This window comes from Cervus elaphus, chromosome 32 (genome assembly GCF_910594005.1).
Source record: "Cervus elaphus chromosome 32, mCerEla1.1, whole genome shotgun sequence".
NCBI lineage: Eukaryota > Metazoa > Chordata > Mammalia > Artiodactyla > Cervidae > Cervus > Cervus elaphus.
The window spans coordinates 17,911,033-17,919,922 of NC_057846.1; the positions used below are offsets into that span (position 1 = coordinate 17,911,033).

Here is an 8,890-nt window from a genome sequence, read left to right on the forward strand (position 1 = left end):
AACCCATGTCTTTGTGCTTTGTTATCAGCAGTTTAAATATCATATATAGTGTTAAAGTTTTTTTTGGCATTCTGCATAATTTTCAAATAAGAATTTGGTATCTGACAATATTATTATTTTTAAATGCTGCTATTATTTCTTCAAATATCTTTGTCCTTCTCTCTATGAGATTGCAATTATACATATTTTATAAGTTTTATATTCACATACAGACCTTGAAACTTTTATTTTTAAAGTTATTTTTCTCTTTGTGTTTTCACTAATCTAATTTCCACTGGGAATTCCCAGGTGGCGCTGATGGTATAGAACCCACCTGCCAATACAGGAGATATAAGAGATGTGAGTTCAATCCCTGGGTCAGGAAGATCCCCTGGAGGAGGGCATGGCAACCCACTCCAGTAATTGTGCTTGAAGGATCCCATGGAGAGAGGAGCCTGGCAAGCCACAGTCCATAGGGTGGCAAAGAATAGGAAATGCCTGAGGCGACTTACCACACACACACAATTTCCACTGACCTATTTTTAGTCTGCTGATTCTTTCTTTAGCTGGTTTGCCTCTGCTGTTATATATGAAAAAGGTATTCTATTTCATGTCTCTATTACTGTTATGTCTCATGATTTTCATGTGAAAATGGCATATGTCATGTAGAATTTTAGAGACTGAGATGAATAGTATTTATATCAGGAATGATCACACCTTTTTATTTTTCCTGATAGACCTTTGGTGTTGGGGGTGGAGCTAACCTCTGTAGATTTGGGTGGGGACTGAGATGTGATTGCTGTCTTTACACATTTGCAATTCAGACTTAAATTCTTTTAGATACACCTAGAAATCTGTGTGAGAGTTGATCTCATAGAGCAGGCACTTCTACTCAGTTTTGACTGAGATTTTTTTGCTCTGCATCAGAGAGGATATCTTTGTGCCCTCTTTCTCCTTTCCTACTCTTCCAAAGGAATTGTCTGAGGGCTTAGTATTTAATCCTTTAGCTTGTTAATGGTGAAGTTGAATGGTTCTATGAAGCTGAGGTTGAATGTTCTATGAAGACCTACCCACTCCAGTATTCTGGCCTGGAGAATTCCATGGACTGTATAGTGCATGAGGTTGCAAAGAGTTGGACACAACTGGGCAAATTTCATGCACAGACTCACTCACTCATGAAGACCCACAAAAACTTCTAGAACTAAAAAAGATGTCTTTTTCATCATAAGGGACTGTAATACAAAAGTAGGAAATCAAGAAATACCTAGAATAAAAGGCAAATTTGGCCTTTGAGTACAAAATGAAGCAGGGCAAATGCTAACAGAGTTTTGCCAAGAGAATGCACTGGTTATAGCAAAAACCCATTTTCACCAATGCAAGAGACAACTCTACACATGAACATCACCAGATGGTCAATACTGAAATCAAATTGATTATATCCTTTGCAGCCAAAGATGGAGAAGCTCTATACAGTCAGCAGAAACAAGACCAGGAGCTGACTGTGGCTCAGATCATGAACTTCTTATTGCAAAATTCAGACTTAAATTGAAAAAATAGATGACACTACTAGGCTATTCAGGTATGATTTAAACAAAACCTCTTACAGTTATACAGTCGATGTGACAAATAGATTCAAGTGATTAGATCTGATAGAATGTCTGAAGATATGGATGGAGGTTCATAACACTGTACAAGAGGCAGTGATCAAAACCACTCCCAAGAGGAAGAAATGCAAAGAGGCAAAATGGTTGTCTGAAGAGGACTTACCAATAGTTGAGAAAAGAAGAGAAGCTAAAGGTAAAGGAGAAAAGGAAAGATATACCCATCTGAATGCAGAGATCCAAAGAACAGCAAGGGGAGATAGGAAAGCCGTCCTCAGTTATCAGTGCAAAGAAATAAAGGGATCTCTTCAAGAAATTAGAGATACCAAGGGAATATTTCATGCAGAAATGGGCACAATAAAGCACAGAAATGGTATGGACCTAACAGAAGCAGAAGATATTATGAAGAGGTGGCAAGAATACACAGAAGAACTATAAAAAAAAAAAAGATCTTAATGACCCAGATAACCATAAGGGTGTGATCACTCACCTAGAGCCAGACATCCTGGGGTATGAAGGCAAGTGGGCCTTAGGAAGCATTACTATGAACAAAACTAGTGGAGGTGATGGAATTCCAGATGAGCTATTTCAAATCCTAAAAGATGATGCTGTGAAAGTGCTGCCCTCAATATGCCAGCAAATTTGGAAAACTCAGCAGTGGCCACAGGACTGGAAAAGGTCAGTTTTCATTCCAATCCCAAAGAACAGCAATGCAAAGAATGTTCAAATGATCACACAATTGCACTAATCTCACACACTAGCAAAGTAATGCTCAAAATTCTTCAAACTGGGCTTCAACAGTACGTGAACAAAGAATTTCCAGATGTTCAAGATGAATTTAGAAAAGGCAGAGGAAACAGATATCAAAATGCCATCATCCAGTGGTTCATAGAAAAAGCAAGAGAATTCCGGAAAAGAATCTATATCTGCCTCACTGACTACACTGAAGCATTTGACTGTGGGGATCTCAACAAGCTGTGGAAAATTGTTAAAGAGATGGGAATATCAGACCACCTTACCTGACTCCTGCAAAACCTGTTTCCAAGTCAAGAATCAACAGTTAGAACCAGACATGGATCAATAGACTGGTTCAAAGTTGGGAAAGGAGCATGTGAAGACTGTATATTTATTGTCTCCCTGCTTAAGTAAATTCTATACAGAGTACATCATGCAAAATGCCAGGCTGGATAAAGCCCAAGCTGGAATCAAGACTGCTGGGAGAAATATCAATAACCTCAGATATGCAGATAATACCACCCTTATGTCAGAAAGAGAACAGGAACTAATGAGCCTCTTGGTGAAAGTGAAAGAGGAGAGTGAAAAAGCTGGCTTAAAACTCAACATTCAGAAAACTAAGATCATGTTATTTGGCCCCATAAGTTCACGGCAAACAGATGGGGGAAACAAAGGAAACAGTGACAAGTTTACTTTCTTGGCTCCAAAAAGCTCACTGTAGATGCTGACTGCAGCCATGAAAATAAAAGACTCTTGCTCCTTGAAAGAAAAGCTGTGACCAACCTAGACAGCATATTAAAAAGCAGAGACATTATTTTGCCAAAAAAGGTCCATCTAATCAGAGCTATGGTTTTTCCAGTGGTCATATAGGGATCTGAGAGTTGGACCATAAAGAAGGTTGAGTGCTAATGAATTGATGCTTTTGAACTGTGGTGTTGGTGAAGACTCTTGAGAGTCCCTTGGACTGCAAGAATATCAAACTAGTGAATCCTAAAGGAAATCAACTCTGAATATTCATTGGAAGGTTCGATGCTGAAGCTGAAGTTCCAATTCTTTGGTCACCTGATGCAAAGAACTGACTCATTGGAAAAGACCCTGATGCTGGGAGAGATTTAAGGCAAGAGGAGAAGGGGATAATAGAGGATAGGTGGTTGGATGGCATCACTGACTCAATGGAAATGAGTTTGAGCAAGCTCTGGGAGATGGTGATGAACAGCGAAGCCTGGTTAGATGCAGTCTTTGGGGTCACAAAGAGTCAGATACAACTGAGCAACTGAACAATGACAAAAGCTTATTAATGAGGGACCATGGGGAGTCTGTGTCTCTGTTCTGAATAACCACCTTTGGCTTAGACAGGTTGGTATCCCCAGGTCTTGTGGGTCTGGCCCTCTTGGGTTTCCTGCCACCTTCCCTCCTCCATGTAGCTGTGGGATCAGAGAATTTTTTACTTCCCTGCTTTCTCTCCGTAGCTGCCTTACATTATTACCAGTGCAATAAAAACAACAGTGTGAATTCCCATTCTTTCACAGATCAAAGGCTCTTCTCCATTTTAAAAAAAGGAGGGATGGACCAGGGCAGAGTCTCATTTCTTTCTCAGAAGCTGCTCTTCTCCTTCCTGGCAGCATCCACAATGGGCACCTCTTAATACCTTTTCTATTATATTCTGGGATTGCCCAGTGGGATTCCCTCAATCCTGCAGTTCCCATGGTTTTCACATTGCCCCTCCAGTAAGCCCTCCATATTACTTATTTGTCATTATCTCAAGATGGATTCTTTTTAATCTGTATCTAGTTGCATTAATTTTGGATGCCTATATGTTCTCCTGTCCTCTCTACTTGAAAGCACCATGCGCCTTGTGTTGCTTTAGAATTTAAACCATTAGATTTCTCTGTATTTGGATAAATACATGAATTAGAAGTTTGTTGAGTTTTTGTTGTTGTTGTTGTTGCTGATGTCAGGGTGGGCATGATGCTCCTTTGAGCTCTCTACATCCTGGAAACTAGAATCTCTCTCTAACTTTCAGTACACAATTGTTTATCTGACCCCAGTAAGACTGGAGGCGCTGAGAGAGGGCATCAAAGGGCAGACAGACTGAAACCACCACAACAGAAGATGAACCAATCTAATCACATGGACCACAGCTTGTCTAACTCAATGAAACTAAGCGATGCCATGTAGGGCCACCCAAGATGGACGGGTCATGGTGGAGAGTTCTGACAAAACGTGGTCCATTGGAGAAGGGAATGACAAACCACTTCAGTATTCTTGCCTTGAGAACCCCATGAACAGTATGAAGAGGCAAAAAGATAAGACACTGAAAGATGAACTCCCCAGGTCAGCAGGTACCCAATATGCTACTGGAGATCAGTGGAGAAATAACTCCAGAAACAGTGAAGAGTCAGAGCCAAAGTAAAAACAACACCCAGTTGTGGATGTGACTGTTGACAGAAGCAAGGTCTGAGGCTGTAAAGAGTGATATTGCACAGGAACCTGAAATGTTAGGTCCATGCATCAGGGCAAATTGGAAGTGGGCAAACAGGAGATGGCAAGAGTAGATGTCGATACTTTAGGAATCAGAAAACTAAAATGGACTGGAATGGGTGACTTTAACTCAGATGACCATTATATCTATGACTGTGAAGAGGAACTAAAAAGCCTCTTGATGAAAGTGAAAAAGGAGAGTGAAAAAGTTGGCTTAAAGCTCAACATTCAGAAAACTAAGGTCATGGCATCTGGTCCCATCACTTCATGGGAAATAAACGGGGAAACAGTGGAAACAGTGTCAGACTTTATTTTTTGGGCTCCAAAATCACTGCAGATGGTGAATGCAGCCATGAAATTAAAAGATGCTTACTCCTTGGAAGGAAAGTTATGACCAATGTAGACAGCATATTAAAAAGCAGAGACATTACTTTGCCAACAAAGGTCCATCTAGTCAAGGCTATGGTTTTTCCAGTGGTCATGTATGGATGTGAGGGTTGGACTATAAAGAAAGCTGAGCACCGAAAAATTGATGCTTTTGAACTGTCATGTTAGAGAAGACTCTTGAGAGTCTCTTGGACTGCAAGGAGATCCAACCAGTCCATCCTAAAGGAGATCAGTCCTGGGTGTTCATTGGAAGGACTGATGCTGAAGCTGAAACTCCAATACTTTGGCCACCTGATGGGAAGAACTGACTCATTGGAAAAGACCCTGATGCTGGGAGGGATTGAGGGCAGGAAGAGAAGGACAACAGAGGATGAGATGGCTGGATGGCATCACTGACTCAATGGACATGAGCTTGAGTAAACTCTGGGAGTTGGTGATGGATAGGGAGGCCTGGCATGCTATGATTCACGGGGTCGCAAACAGTTGGACACGACTGAGCGACTGAACTGAACTGTGGGCAAGAATCCCTTAGAAGAAATGGAGTAGACATCTTAGTCAACAAAACAGTCTGAAATGCAGTACTCAGATGCAGTCTGAAAAATGACAGAAAGATCTATGTTCGTTTACAAGGCAAACCATTCAATAGCACGGTAATCCAAGGCTATGCTCCGAGCGGTAATGGTGAAGAAGCTCAAGTTGGATGATTCTATGAAGAACTATAAGATCTTTTAGAACCAACAACCAAAAAATATGTCCTTTTCATTATAGGGGACTGGAATGCAAAACTAGGAAGTCAAGAAACACCTGGAGTAACAGGCAAATTTGGCCTTAGAGTAAGGAATGAAGCAGGGTAAAGGCTAATAGAGTTTTGCCAAGAGAATGCACTGGTCATAGCAAGCAGTCTCTTCCAACAACACAAGAGAAGAGTCTACACATGGACATCACCAGATGGTCAACACTGAAGTGAGATTGATTATATTCTTTGTAGCCAAAGATGGAGAAGCTCTATACAGTCAGCAAAATCAAGACCGGGAGCCGACTGTGGCTCAGAACATGAACTCCTTATTGCCAAATTCAGACTGAAATTGAAGAAAGTAGGGGAAACCACTAGACCATTCTAAGTCAAATCCCTTACGGTTATACAGTGGAATTGAGAAATAGATTTAAGGGATTATATCTGATACACACAGTGAATGATAAACTATGAACAGAGATCCGTGTCATTGTACAGGAGACAGGGATCAAGACCATCCCCAAGAAAAAGAAATGCATAAAAGCAAAATGGCTGTCTGAGGAGGCCTTACAAATAACTGTGAAAAGAAGAGAAGTGAAAAGCAAAGGAGAAAACGAAAGATATACCAATTTGAATGCAGAGTTCCAAGAATAGCAAGGAGAGATAAGATAGCCTTACTCAGTGATCAGTGCAAAGAAATAGAGGAAATCAATAGAATGGGAAAGACTAGAGATCTCTTCAAGAAAATTAGAGATACCAAGGGAACATTTCATGCAAAAATTGGCTCAATAAAGGACAGAAATGGTATGAACCTAAGAGAAGATATTAAGAAGAGGTGGCAAGAATACATAGAAGAACTGTACAAAAAATATCTTCATGACCCAGATAATCACGATGGTGTGAACACTCACCTAGAGCCAAACATCCTGGAATATGAAGTCAAGTAGGCCTTAGGAAGCATCACTAGGAACAAAGATAGTGGAGGGGATCGAATTCCAGTTGAGCTATTTCAAATCCTCAAAGATGATGCTGTGAAAGTGCTGCACTCATTATACCAGCAAATTTGGAAATTCAGCAGTGGCCATGGGTATGGAAAACATCAGTTTTCATTCCAATCCCAAAGAAAGGCAATCCCAAAGAATGCTCAAACTACCACACAATTGCACTCATCTCACATGCTAGTAAAGTAATGCTCAATATTGTCCATGACAGACTTCAACAGTAGGTGAACTGTGAACTTCCAGCTGTTCAATCTGGTTTTAGAAAAGGCAGAGGAACCAGAGATCAAATTGCCATCATCTTCTGGATCATCAAAAAAGCAAGATAGTTTCAAAAAAGTATATATTTCTGCTTTAGTGCCTATGTCAAAGACTTTAACTGTGTTGACCACAATAAACTGTAGAGAATTCTTCAAGAGACGGGAATACCAGACTACCTGACCTGCCTCTTGAGAAACCTTCATGCACATCAGGAAGTAACAGCTAGAACTGGAGATGGAACAACAGACTGGTTCCAAATAGGAAAAGGAGTATGTCAAGGCTGCATATTGTCACCCTGCTTATTTAACTTATATGCAGAGTACATCATGAGACATGCTGGGCTGGAAGAAGCACAAGCTGGAATCAACATTGCTGGAAGAAATATCAATAACCTCAGATATGCAGATGACACCACCTTTATGGCAGAAAGTGAAGAAGAATTAAAGAGCCTCTAGATGAAAGTGAAAGAAGAGAGTGAAAAAGTTGGCTTAAGGCTCAACATTCAAAAAACTAAGGTCAAGGCATCCGATCCCATTACTTCATGGCAAATAGATGGGGAAAGAATGGAAATAGTGACAGACTTTATTTTGGGGGGCTCCAAAATCACTGCAGATGGTGACTGCAGCCATGAAATTAAAAGACATTTACTTCTTGGCAGGAAAGTTCTGACCAATGTAGACAGCATATTAAAAAGCAGAGACATTACTTTGCCAACAAAGGTCCATCTAGTCAAGGCTATGGTTTTTCCTGTAGTCATGTATTGATGTGAGAGTTGGACTATAAAGAAAACTGAGCACCGAAAAATTGATGCTTTTGAACTGTGGTGTTGGAGAAGACTCTTGAGAGTTCCTTGGACTGCAAGGAGATCCAACCAGTCCATCCTAAAGGAGATAAGTCCTGGGTGTTCATTGGAAGGACTGACGCTGAAGCTGAAACTCCAATACTTTGGCCACCTGATGCGAACTGACTCATTGGAAAGACCCTGTTGCTGGGAGGGATTGGCGGCAGGAGGAGAAGGGGACGACAGAGGATGAGATGGTTGGATGGCATCAGTGATTCACTGGAGATGAGTTTGGGTAAACTCTGAGAGTTGGTGATGGACAGGGAGGCCTGGAGTGCTATAGACCATGAGGTCAGAAAGAGTTGCACACGACTGAGTGTCTGAACTGAACTGAATTGAGTGTTTTTTGTTGTTGTTGTTGTCAGAGTAGAAAAGATGTTTCTTTGAGCTCTCTACATGCTGGAAGCTGGAGTCTCTCTAACTTCCAGTACACAGTTGTTTACCTGCCATATTTCTCTGGCTATTTCTTTTTGCATATTCAGTTTTCTTGGCTAATGTGAGAATTTCTAAGATATTTCCCTAAGCCCTTTCCCCCCCCACACTGTGCATTTTCAGTGAGTAATTTTATTTGCTTTCTGTGTCATCAGGTGGTTGTTATATGCAAAATCCCAGATTAAACCTTTCTCTCTCGATAGAAGCACATCTAACTACTTACTTTGAAAAGTCTCCCCAGATATCTCCTGGCATCCAAACTGAACATACACAAATGTAACTCTCTTTACATTCCTGAATCTACTCCTCCTCCCATCAAACAGCATTGCCACCATACAACTTTCCCTCTGTGCCAGCAATGTTGGAGTCATCCACAGTTATTCTCTTGCATAACCCTCGGATCTAATTTAGTGCTATGTTCTTTGTCTTTTATAACATTGAT

General features: G+C 40.8%; 1 long non-coding RNA gene across 1 annotated transcript; it reads left to right on the forward strand.

Moving 5' to 3' along the window:
- The first annotated feature begins 3,008 nt into the window (after positions 1-3,008).
- LOC122687919 lies at positions 3,009-7,298 on the forward strand. The gene is made up of 3 exons (XR_006339265.1): positions 3,009-3,143; positions 6,716-6,720; positions 7,287-7,298. It is a non-coding gene; the product is annotated as an uncharacterized LOC122687919 (long non-coding RNA).
- The last annotated feature ends 1,592 nt before the right edge of the window (positions 7,299-8,890 follow it).